The 13009-nt window shown below is 43.7% G+C and overlaps 1 protein-coding gene across 4 annotated transcripts in view; it reads left to right on the top strand.

The window, feature by feature from the left end:
• Window positions 1–13009, top strand: part of egg (SET domain bifurcated histone lysine methyltransferase eggless) — a 159562-nt gene that overhangs the window by 36978 nt on the left and 109575 nt on the right. Inside the window, exon 1 of one of the 4 annotated variants that reach the window (XM_084601774.1) lies at window positions 1592–1885. The exons of the other annotated variants lie outside the window; for them this stretch is intronic. The gene's annotated coding sequence lies outside the window, so the exon portion shown is untranslated. Of the gene's footprint in view, window positions 1–1591; window positions 1886–13009 lie in introns of those variants that run through there. 4 annotated transcript variants of the gene reach the window in all.

The raw sequence follows: 13009 nt of genomic DNA, 5'->3' as shown, positions 1-13009 counted from the left end.
GCAGCCTGTGGCGTAGCCGTTTGACAGGTTCCATTGTAATGTACTAATATGTAGTTCTAGTGCACTATAGCGTCCACTTTTGCCTCGTGTTATGTGTGTGTGTGTGGCCTAGCAGAGCAAAAGCTTCCCGCGGTAGCTACAGGCTTTTTTTTTTCTCTTTGAGGACCTTATATCGACGTGGATCACATGTATTTTATTTTATTCACATTCACGTGAACAGCTGCCAGATGAAGCATGCGCATTTATTATGGGCCTTCGAGTAGATAGACGATCGGTTCGAGGGCTTTCGAAATGCCCGTGTGACAGTATCGCCGCGGTATCTCTCTCGCTATAACTGACACGGTATATGAACGTGGCTCGGAAAGAAGCATGAATGTGCATAAAAAAAAAAATCACGGCCTATTTAGTTTGATTAGGTTAAATGTAAATTAAGGGCGCTCACTTCGGGTTTAGTTCGCACATATTCATTAGATTATTAGCATACACTCGTAAACCACATTATGTAAATATTACTTCACGTAGATATAAATCCCTGTTTCAATTAAGGCGTATAAGCCTGCCTGGATGGCCCAGGAGTATACGTAGGTGTCAGACTTGGCAGCTGCTTCCAATGGCTCCACACAGGCATCGGTGAAGAAGGCTTAAGAATTAGCGCACTAAATGTTCTAAAGTTTGCAGCGTTTTCAATGCTTGCATACCATGATTTTTTTTTTTTTTTCTGGAAGCGATGTGTCAGTATATCTCCAACCAGACTAAAAAAATAAAATGCCCCAAAAACATAAATGCGTGCAACGGGCAGCTATGCATGACAGCGAAATACAGAAAGCAGGAGAAACACTGGGAGACATGTTATTTATTGCGAGGACAAACGCCAGTCAGCATGTATATTACGTGGAAAGGCCTGTTGAAATCTTGAATTGTGTGAACAATCATTGTCAAAAGAGCGACGCTGATAGCTGGTGCCAGCGAGCAAGTACACTACGCTTTTCTACTCGTTTCGAACTGGCAACGATGTGATTTGTGTTTTGATACTAATACAAGTAATTTCGGGTTCGGAACTTGGCTAGTTATTGTTTACCTCACTGCTAAGAGCTTTTAATCATGCAGAGCTGTGAAGGACGAGAAGATAAACACGTACGCAAGCGAAAACAATTAAAATGCATTGTTGCTGTCGAGTCTGCTTGCTCGTCCATTATCATTTTACACTAGTTAAGATTCGTGTATTCTCAGTTAGAGTATGTTGGGAAAGTTGATACGTGGAGACATTCACGGCGATGCTCCCGTTGATCACAGCGAGGTGGCAAAGGACTCGCATAGGCAGTGAAAGCCTGAAACATAAAAACAAACGATTTGCGCAGCGCAGTGTTCAAAATCTAATCGCAATACCTGTACTAAGCTTAACTAGCGCAGTCACTCTGAAGATACATGCCGATGTAGTGCCCCTTCGTGCCGTGGCCTTTCCCAATGCGGCGTGCGTCTGCACGTTGGCCGCCAAAATTCTTCAAAATTCTAATGCTCCAAGCGAAACCTTATCACGAAGATCACAAAATCGTAAAATGAATAAAATGCTTTAATGTTACATTGGGTTTTATTCTTCGTAGAGCATGACAAACACAAATGCATTTGTCGAACTATTTAATTTCTCGTGCAGTGAGCAGCCGCAGGGCGTACAGTATTCATCCGCGGGCGACGCGGAGTTCTTCCGTGCTCTGAAGAGAGCCGCCGATGGTTACCGAGACAGCGAGTATTTTCACGCGCTGCGTTTCTTTCCCGCCTGAATTTCTTCGTTACTGCACCGGACTTACCCAGAATGTTGAAGGAGAAGCGCCAAGCATCGCTCACGTGACGTTGTTGTGCGCCGTCTGACTGAATCATCACATGCAAGGTTAGTAACCAACTCTTGTTCACGCTTAACCGCGCTAGCCAACACTACGCAACACATTTTTTTGTGCAACTTTTATATTTCTGCACTACATGCACCTAACTATCATGAAAGCAGAGCACTTTCGCAGGCTGCAGCAGTAGGTGGCGCAGCGACTGCCGCAACCTATTTTCATTGGAGGACTACAAAAATATATATATATAGTTGCCGCGAAGAGCAGACAGTAATCGGGACGGACAGACAGTATCGAAACGTACCTTCTGAGCATATATATCGCCGTCGTTTTCACCTCTGCTTACTGCTGGGTTCTTCATCCTCTTTCGCACGAGGTTCTGTCGCCTATCGCATGTCGCTGACACTGTTTTGTAAGCGCTACGCCGGTGCGGCTGGCTGGGGAAAAACGAGGCGGAAGGAATGCGGCAGTGGCGGTTGGGTTTCTGTATAGCGCAGCACACGACAGGTGGCGCCACTTGTCGAGGAATAGTCGCCAGCTGCGGCCCGGTGCGTTGTGAATAGTGGTGACATTTTCTTGTTTTTGTCGGCGGAATTAATAATGCGATAGAATCGTTTTACGTTAAACTCGAACTCGATTTCTGCCGCATTTTTTCTTACTTCACACTCTGAGATTACCGGCCTTGTCATACACTACATATTCCTCGCATGTTGCGCAAGCGAAGCCAATTTTCTGTTTTTGCGAGTCTTCTTTGCTTTTGCTTTTACCCGTTGCTTATTGAAATCACGGTCTTGGATCGTGCAAGAAAAGTTCGACTTAGATTTTTGTAGCTTTAGGTCATTAAAGATAAACTTAGGCTTGCGGCTGAAATCACAGCATAGAAACAATCCTTAACGCAAAGGCTTTGCAAGTTGCATGAGCAGCTAGGCTGTAGAACAACAGTGTGGCATTTGCAATGCCGTGGGCATTGCGTAACTTGATAGACTTTCTCACTTATACCCATGGCTCGTACCGAGTTTTTCGAGCACTGTAGCATGTTCGCAATACACTTTCAAGGTCGAGGGAACAAGCGACAACCGCTGCCGTGGTTTCGCCGCCGGTTCTGCTTCGGGGGTTGCGAACTTGCGGCGGGCTGCTCATGAGGCGCTCATGGGGACGAAAAAGTAGTCCGGCTGCTTCGGCGTCGAGGAGGGAGGCCGTCGTGGAGGGCGATAGCGGCGGCCATCTTGTGTACCCCCATGTATGCGAATCGCATTTTGCCTTGTTCGCGTGTGCTCTTTGTTTATCGTGATCCATCGATCCATCTAAGCGCGCTTCGCGCTTTGTTGGTTCGGATTTTACGCTTGTTATCAACCGTTGAGTATTTATTTTAGAGGAGGCGTTTTGTGTACTGACTGAACAGGGTTGAGTAAATGATCGAGTTTCGAGGGTTTCTGCAGCAGGTGAGGTGTTAAATCGTAGTTCATGAAACATGCTGTACACATTCGTTTCGTCCTTCCCACCACGGATTTATCTGTCATTCTTAGAAGGGTTGGGGTGCCCATTTGGAACCGTGCATTTTTTGGATTCTTGGATCTTTTTGGTGGCAGTTTTCGGTTGGGTGTGGAAGGGTGCGACCGCCTCTTTCATGACTTCTGTCCTGCATTCAACTTTTGTAGTACTGATGTTGCAGGTACATTTTTGCTGTCATTGATCGATACATTGAGTTGATTGCTCATTCCTTCGATGAGGTGGTGGGGGAAGGGACGAAGGAATGATGCAAACATGGATATGTCGACGTGACATATTCGTTACACTTATGTTATCTAGAATTTGTACTCACCTTGTACGCCTTTGTGTACCGTCAAGAATGCATTCTTTGAAAAACATTTGTGGAGAAAGAGTTCGATGGCGCAGGCGTTGGCTGCGGGGGAGCGTTGTTAGGTAGCTGTTTCTCGGGGTACATCCGGCGACTTCTGGAGTGGATGTATCTGTTGGGGCATGTTCCCCACAAACATTTCTCCGTAGGTGCAGTCGCGAGTTTCAATTTGATATTTCACAAATGCTTCTATCATGCGACGTCGGTTTTGGTTTCGTTTGGTTATCAACAGAATGCAGCACCGGGCAAACATTTTTAATGCAGGCCTTCATTCCTTGGGTGTACGTACACGTTTACAAAGTTGCCGATTACGATTTTTGTTTTATATGCAGTAAGCAAGTGCGCCTTTGAACTGTTAGAGTAATAAAAAAATATAAACAAAACAAACCGAAGAAATAGGTAAAATATTTTAGATATCAATCAGCCACAATAAATGTCGAAGTCTTTGCCCCAGTAAAAAGAAAGTCAGCCGTTATTGAACCTCTGTATTTCTGTGAGCGATCCATAAATTGTATAGTGCGCCAGATGTCTTACACAGTTTCCTCTTTACTAGCAACAGTAATTTTTGAGACGCGCATATCACCGTAAGAAAAAGGTTGGAGAATTCACTAAATAACTACTAATCTTTTACTTGTCACATAGATCGCTACCTTCTTAGTAGCTCGAGGTAGTAAAAATACAGCTAGTGAAATTTACTACCTCAAGAAGTTAGTGAACAGTACTAGTGCCAGTTTGTAGTAGCTTAGTGAACACCAACGTCTTCGTGGATTATAGTTTTTTAAGGGTAATAGAATATGCTACCTTCTTGGAGGTATGCAATACTACCTCGCTTAGAGATTCGTACTACGTAGGTCGTAGTGCTTATTATACAATATATACTTAGTACTTATTATGGGTTGCCATTCAAATGTGCAACCTTTTCTTTAGTATAAAATACTGCATAGCCTAGAGGTTCTCACTGAATAGGTCCTATTACTACAGCAGAAACCTAGTATTAATTGCTTCCTGTATAGAGCTAGTATATGCATTGATAGCTAAATTATTTGTGGAAGTATTGGATATTTTAATGAATTTTTGCTAATTAAGAATAATTGTGTTATTTTTAATGTGTGGTCAACTGTCATCGGCTTCAAGTTCGGTGCAACTTTCGCTTCAATGCTGGGTAGATATCCTAAACTGCAACATTCAAATTATTGAAATTAGAAGGCATAAATGAATTTTTAGCAAAAATTTATACTTACGGCCTCATCAGGAAATGTGGCTTTTCATTCACAACCAGCGGCAAAAGTTCCACCATTCAATAGCAAAGTGATCTGCAAGTATTGCAGAATTGACATGTTTTAAAACCACTCCTTCAATGACAATAAAAGGGAGCGAGAAAGGCTTAGAACTTATGAAATTGATATTTAAAAATATTTCTTTTTCAAATAATGGAGTCAGCACTGATATTGAACGTGCTTAAATTCTACGTAGAAATTATTACCTTTATTTCATATCTTCAGGTCCGTTCAGATTTTCAGACTGTATTGTTTTTGCTAAACACAAAGCAGCATTCATAGAATTGTAACACCACACACACAGATATTAATTTTGGGATAGATATTTTATAAAATTATTTTCAGAGAAGGAAAGATTCACATTGCTAACAAATACACACAGGACAGGCACTGACTTCAACTTCTCAAAGGACAAAATGAAACTTCTTCAAGAAAAAAAAATCTATATGCAGTTCAAAAAATTCCTACAGCCTTGTCCTGAAGTGGAAATGATTTAGTCAAGTAAAACAAACTGCTGGGCTAGTTGGTGCATTTCACCAAAATGAAACTTCTTAAAACAAAATATGTAAATACTCAGATATAAATTTTGGGATGAATATTTTCTACAATCATTTCCAGAAAAATGAAGACTCACAGCGCTTGTAAATACACACTCTCAAATCGATACACACAGGGCAGGCACTGGCTCCAACTTTTTCGAAACACCATAATGAAACCTCTTGAAACATCTGTATGCATTTCAGAAAATTCCTACAGCTTTATCACAAACTGGAAATGATTTAGTCAAGTAAAACCAATTGCTGGGGCTAGTTAAAATATAACTTCTCGTTAAAAACAAATAGATATAAATATACACATATATAAATTTTGGGATGGATATTTTGTACGATCTATTTCCAGAAAAAGAAAAATTCACAGCGCTAGCGCATACACTCACAAATAGGCACAAACACAGGACAGGCGCTGATTCCAATTTTTTTTTTAATTCTTTTTTGAAGAAGTGTCATTTTGGTGTCGTTTCAAAAAAGAAGTTGTAGTCGGGGCCTGTTCTGTGTGTGTCTACTTGCGTGTGTGTATTTGTTAGCGCTGTGAATTTTTCCTTTTCCGTGAAATGCACCAACTAGCCCAGCAATTGGTTTTCCTTGAATAAATCATTTCCAGTTTGCGACAAGGCTGTAGGAAGGTTTTAAACTGCATACAGAGAAACATATTTCTAAAAACGCTCGTAGCTCGTGCAGATGCTCTAGCAGCCAATAATTATACGAAACGAAGCAGAAAAATTCAGCTCATATGGTTTTGAAGTTTGTGATCAAGTTATATGTTCCCGACAAATAACAAGAAGTGTCAGCAAATGTTTGTATTTACTACAAACCTAGTTTACTACAAAAAAATTCTAGGACTGCGGGTGCTGAAAATAATAAAAATGTCCACAAAGTTTGGGTTTACTACAAACCTACAAATTACTATAAAAACACGATTGAACAGCGGTGTGGACACTTGCGAAAGAATATGCTTTAGTAGACTTGTGCAAACCTGATTTCAAAAAATAAATACTTTACACATTGCTTTCTTCGTACGAGGCATAATTTTTAGTGTTAGGTGCGCTTTACTTTCAACGGTATTTAGGCTCAACAAAAACAGTTTTCACAGGACAGCAGGACATGTGCTACTGACCTCTCAAAACGCGTCGTATTCGTTGAGCATAATGTCTGTAGCAAATGGCTCCACAGCTTACTATGTTCAATTTCACTTCAACAGAGTTGGCATTATTTCTACGGCGTTTAGTTTTGTCAGGATCAGGAAACACGCGGCAACAATTTACCATCAATGGCGATAAATAATTACTTATGCAATGCACAGGTCTTTGCATTCCAAGCAGTGAGGACGAAAACGGGGCAACATGCTTCGATGCGCACGTTTTCTGCAGCATCCCAAAAATCGCTATCCAGCAAAGCATTTATCAAATCTTCCTGCCGATACTGCCCGCCGACTTGAATCACTCTCTTCCGGTCCCTCCAAATCACTAGCTAGACATGGACGCCGAACACAGTGCCTGTCTTTCTTCCGACATTGTTCGGCCTCACTTTTCCCGCCAAAATCAGTATCAGGGGCAGACGGTGAACACTTCGATGCAGAACGAATGGAAATAAGCCAGACTCGATGCTGGCCCCTGTGGGCCTGTATGCGCGACAAACGAGCGGCGGCACTGCTGTCAGAAACGACGGGACCGTGGAGTCGATGTCTGCTTACTGGTGCAAGAGCAAGTTCGCATGCTGTTTGATGTGTGGACTTTCCGATGGTACTCATTCGAAAATACGAGACTTGACTACCGCCATTCCACCAGCACAGCGACGACGCTCCCGTCCACAGCGCGCAGTTTAGTACAGCGGGAAGCATGAGAGAATGCCTTAGTATCAGCCATATCAGCCATCGCCCCATTGTTCTTTTTATTCCCGCACGTGAAACCGTTTCATATTTCGGCGCCTACTCCCGCCCTACCTCGGCGAGCTGGGAGAGATTCTCAGCAGTACGTGCCACATGGGTCTGCTGTGCGCATGACTGGCCGTTGAGTAGCAACGGGGACGCGGAGAGCGGTAACAGGCGTGTGGCTGTCTGAGCCAGAGCGAGTTGTTTCGCGCCATTTTCCCTGTGGCACGGAGCACCTTGAAGATTGTCCTGTCGACGGCCCCTGAAGGAGTATTAAGGAGGCACCTGCAGGACTTGAAAAAGTGTGGCTGCTTGTGCTGTCTTCATTTTTATTTTCTTTTGTTCGAGTTGTTTTGCTTGCTCACGTGCAGAACGCGTCTTGGGTGAATTGGAGCCGCAATGCGTGCATGGCCATATGCCATTCAATGAGCAATTATAATTTATGACTAATTAAGTAATTAATAATTAATAGTTAACTAATAATCACTAATTAAGGACTGCTTAATCAATCACTAATTATATACGAATTACTAATTAGTGGCGGTTGTTTAATTATTTAATTACTATTTAATGTCGCGCACCCAGTAAAATCAACCACACAACAGTAAACGTAGAACTGCGAAGATACAAGGAGCGCGATCTCGTAGCTGCCAAGCAGATTTCACCATGTCCTCGAATATGAGACCTGTGCGCAGTGATGTGTTAGCAAGAAATGAAACTAGAGATATACTCTGAATCCTTATACTCAATGGTCAGCAGCCTGTCCTCATTCTATTGTGCACCCGTTATACCACTATAAAGAAATAAAGCGCAAAACAGCCGAAGTGCCAGTAGATTTGGTAAGGAAACAGGCCAATTTGTCTTAGGCCTGTCAGTGTTGATAAAGTGATCAGCACGGCTGCTGGTGCTGTCTTAAATTTTTTCTTTTGTTCGAGTTGTTTGGCGTGCTCACGCAGACCGCGTCCGCGCTATACATATGCGCCTGCGGGCGCTACTTTGAGGAGGAGACCAGCCGCTCTCCTCTCCCTTCATTCTACAACACTACACCTTCACAGCCGGACTCAAGCACTCAAGCGGCGCCGCCCCGCGCGCATCGCCGCCGCCGTCGAGTCCGGCATTCATGCCGGCAATGCTCTCCTGTACGTCGCGTTGCGCCATGAGGAAAGATGAGAACGAGAGAAAGAAATAACAGCGCGCGTCTAGTGTTGATGCTTGGACCAGGGGTAAAGAAAATGGAATAAAAATTGATAGAGGCACTGCATGCGAGGTGGAAAGGTATTGATTTCGTGTCGTCGTGCATTTCTGTTGCACTGGTGGAATGCACAATGTTAAGATGAAGAAAACAACAGCAGTAGATGCAAAAACCTTGTACTCTGAACGTGAATACAAATTATTTTCAATTTTATTCAAAACTGTATTTCTTATCTAAAGTGACGCCACCGCACTTGAGTGTTTGTCCGCCACTGTCGGCAGGTCTCTGTCTTTAGTGTCACAGTTCACTGCACTGCAGGCTTTTCCTGGAAGAACTCTCAAGGATCGCTCTGCCTTTTTGCTCACCGCATTACGCTGGCAGGAGCTCGCATGGGACACGAAAACTCAAATTCTGTGATGTTTTTTTTCTTTAGCTTCAAGTGTGCACAAAGACATAGACTTTCAAATTATTGCCCAATGCTTGACACGGGCGCCAGTTCAGCTTGACGTTTTCATTGGAAATTTCTGGCAGAGCCCTTAGTGAGCAAAAGCGCCATCAAATAATCGAAAATAATGTATCTCGTTAATTCCGTAACACGTTTTAATCTTGGAGTGGCAAGGAAACTTTCAAGAACAGCCAAAACTTTTTTTTTCTGGAAATCTTAGTAAAATTAAGCTAGCAAGATACTATGGTAAAGTTGCCCAGACATTTAGCATTTAACTTTACAAAACTACTAACAGAACCTCACTGGTTAGTAATGGAAGCCGTTACTGCCTCAGAATGTTGTTAGTTCAAGGGCTGAAAAAAGGTAGTAAAACTTATTCGTAGTAGCTGTTGCACTTACTAGCTTCTTACTAACCTTTTTTCTAAGAGTGATCCCCTTGCGGTAGCTCTGTCCCTTATTGTATCTGAAGCGTCTCTAAAAAGTGTGCCGGCCGATGGACTTGAGGAAGTTTCGCAACTGTGGAGCGCTTTTCGCAGCTTTAGTTCTTTAAGTTGGGCTGGTGGCGGATGAGTGCATTTGGGCATGCTTCACCTTCGAAGGGATATCGTGCGATGCAGAGCTAGTCGTGTGACAGGTGGAGGTGAGAAATCGGCGGCATATTTATCTTTGACGAATGGTCTGCGCTGCAGCAACCTACGTTACTTGAAGCTCTTAGCGCTTATTCGAAACGGAACTGCATACAAGGAGGCCATCATTAGTGTGGCTGGCGTTTATACATTTATGCCGACCAATAAGACGACTTCTTGCCCTTGCCCGCTGTTGTGTTAGGAAGTGTCTGTGTGTGCGCGCTGGGGGAGAGGGGGAGTGGCTTGCTTCTGAAAGGTACTTCTCGCCCTTGTCTTTTCTGCGCTGGCAATATGCGTTTACCTAAAGGCGACGCGTGTCGAGTTGACATTGGTTTCGGAGTCAGGAAAGTCGGAATCAGGTAAACGCAGGCTCTAACAGAGAGACAAGCGGTTATAACTCAAAAATGCCGCGGCATGACGGTAGACGTCAACCAATGACATCTACCTTTTTTTTTTATGACGCCTGTGTTAATTCCCTTATCGTGTTGAGAATGGGCATACGCCATTGGCCGAAGACATCCTTAGAGGGATATTTTAATTCTGCTGCGTTCCGAAGTTTTATGCTACTGTAATAGTTGTAATGCCCATAGGCCTGTTATATATATTGTGGGAATTCATCATTTCCCTCGCCCGCACGACGCGGCGAACACCCTCTCTCTCTCTCTCGGGGAGCCCTCATCTTTCCCCTTCTGGCCTCCTTCCTCCGGTGCTGTGGCGGAGAGTGCGGCGGTGAGAGAACTGCCCCTCCTTCCCCCTCCCCTCTCATCTTGGCGGACAGCAGCGTCACCCAGAGAGACAACGCCGCGACGCCGTAGCGCGCGGATGCTGTTATATGAAACCGAGGAAGAACATTGGGCGTTCCCAATAAACAACTTGGCCCGCTGGCTATGTTTGCCTCGGTGTAACGTTCTTCACGGCCACCGCTGTGGTCAGAGCTATCGGTGTGGCCTCGGTTCTCAGAGCGGAGCCGCAGCCCCGTGAGAATCCCCACAAAATGGCGCCCAACGTGGGGCGCCAAAATGTGGGATTCTCTACGGTGCTGCGGCTCCGCTCTCAGAGCAAACAACGCCCCGCTAGCTCAGACCACAGTGGTGGCCTCCAAGAACAACACGAACACCGAGGACCAAAGGGTAAACCGGTTTAATGGTTTTCCTCGGCCGCGCACGCGCGATCAACCAATTCAGTTCACCTGATGCCAGTCCCTCTTTTCCGGACGCGTCCGCTCAGCTGGCCCGTCCGGTCCGTTCTGTCCAGGTGGCACACCACCACACCCACAGACAGCGCATGCCTCTCTCGCCACAGCAGTCGAGGGAGATAGGGGGAAGGAGGCTGTCACGTGATGTGAAGAGGAGAGGCCGCGCCTCACCCTCGCCGCCGCGTCGTAGCCAAGAGGGGAAGGAGCGGTGATATGTGCCTTCCCACAATATATATATATATATATATATATATATATATATATATATATATATATATATATATATATATATATATATATATATATATATATATATATATATATATATATATATATATATACAAGTGAAAAATTGCTTCATACTGTTTCCAAGTTTATTTGTAGTCGACGTTTCGGCAGGAGCCCTGCCTTTCTCAAGACTTGAGACTGAGTCTTGAGAAAGGCAGGGCTCCTGCCGAAACGTCGACTACAAATAAACTTGGAAACAGTATGAAGCAATTTTTCACTTGTATTTAACCTCTGGCAACCAAGTCCGTCTATTTACTTATGCTATATATATATATATATATATATATATATATATATATATATATATATATATATATATATATATATATATATATATATATATATATTTGCCTTATCAAGGCGGCCGACGATAGTGCTAGTGCGGGGAACTATACAACATCGATAAAAAGTGAGTCTGGGCTATGCCCCGTGCATCGTTGCTCGATGACAGGTGCTTACCGCAATGAGAGTTTTAGCACAGCTGTTAAGTCTTAGCAGTGCTGTAACTCCCACTTGGGTTAAAAAAAAAAGACAAAAATATTTATTTCCAGTGAACATGGTGGAGACGAGGTAAAAAGCCGCTTTTCGCAGCTTGACTTGACCTCATCCGCTACAAACAGCAGCGTGCCAAGCTGTACGAAATACTCAGCCACAACCTAATAAACAGCACAAAAATGTGTGGGCATAAAATGTCAAAGATACTTTCTAATGTGACAGAAATTACGCAGGAAATTTGATGCATCTCCAGCCACAATACCCAGCCACAACTTAATAAAAAGCACAAAAGTGTGTGGGCATAACATATCAGACACTTTCTAATGATGACAAAAATAACGCAGGAAGTACGATGCATAGGCACAAAGAAAATAACAAAAAATGAAAATTCTACTCATCTATACATAAAATGACAGCTCTCAAAGTGATAATACAGAAAACAAGTTAATGACACTAAAAAACATGATATAAAAGGGAAATTTAATGAGCACTGTAGTTTTTCGGTGAAATAAAAACTAGCTTAACAAACAGGTGGTTACATTGCGGTCAGGCATGCTTAAAATTGAATTGAAATGGTTGAAAACCGTCACTCATTGTGTCGTTAGGGTCATTTTAAGTTAGCACACTTCAAAAAGGTATCTTAAGGCGTTTCAGGCTCAACTCGAAGATGTCAATGTTATTATTTAGGTTCATGTTTAATAACTGAGGGATATTATAACGTAGAGTTTGCATAGCGAAATTTGTGCAATCGATATTCCTGATTAGTGCGTACCTTAGGCGCCAGGTGCGACTGTAGGAGACTCCAGCGCATAGCGCGGTCGACTTTTGTGAGTATTCATTTGCGCATGCGCATTGCCTGATTTTAGCGTCCGCAGCTGGCCGCTTGGAGCCTCATGGTTTTCCCGCGGAGATTGCGCCGTGCGTATAAATGCGGAGAGACACACTGTCTGTCTTGGCAAGCCGACGGGGTAGTGAAAGCCTTGATAGGCCAAGGTAAACCATGAAAAGCCGATAAGCTAAGTTAAACCAAGCAAAAGCCGGGACAAGCGAAGATACACCAAGCTCACGCTACGTGTATCCTGGCATAGCAGAGCTAATGCTACTGCGAATGTTTTGCCCCTATTGTTTGGAAGTTAAGAGTAATGTCCCGATAATGGTTGCGGTCATGTCAGCACCGGCATTGGCAAGGGCTGGCTTTCTAATGAGGGCACCCTATTTGCTCTAAAAAATGGGTTTGAGGAAAGTGACTGTCTCACTACTACTTTGCGGGCACGTCAGCCACGCGATGAGAGGTAACTGATGAAGGAATTAGGGACAGAGAAAGGTGCCGTCGTGGAGGGCTCCGAAATGGACGTTTTTTCTGTAGCGCAG

This window comes from Amblyomma maculatum, chromosome 4 (genome assembly GCF_055883805.1).
Source record: "Amblyomma maculatum isolate TAMU_Amacu chromosome 4, ASM5588380v1, whole genome shotgun sequence".
Lineage (NCBI taxonomy): Eukaryota > Metazoa > Arthropoda > Arachnida > Ixodida > Ixodidae > Amblyomma > Amblyomma maculatum.
Note: the sequence above shows the minus strand (reverse complement) of the source record. Positions and strands in the feature narration are given on the sequence as shown.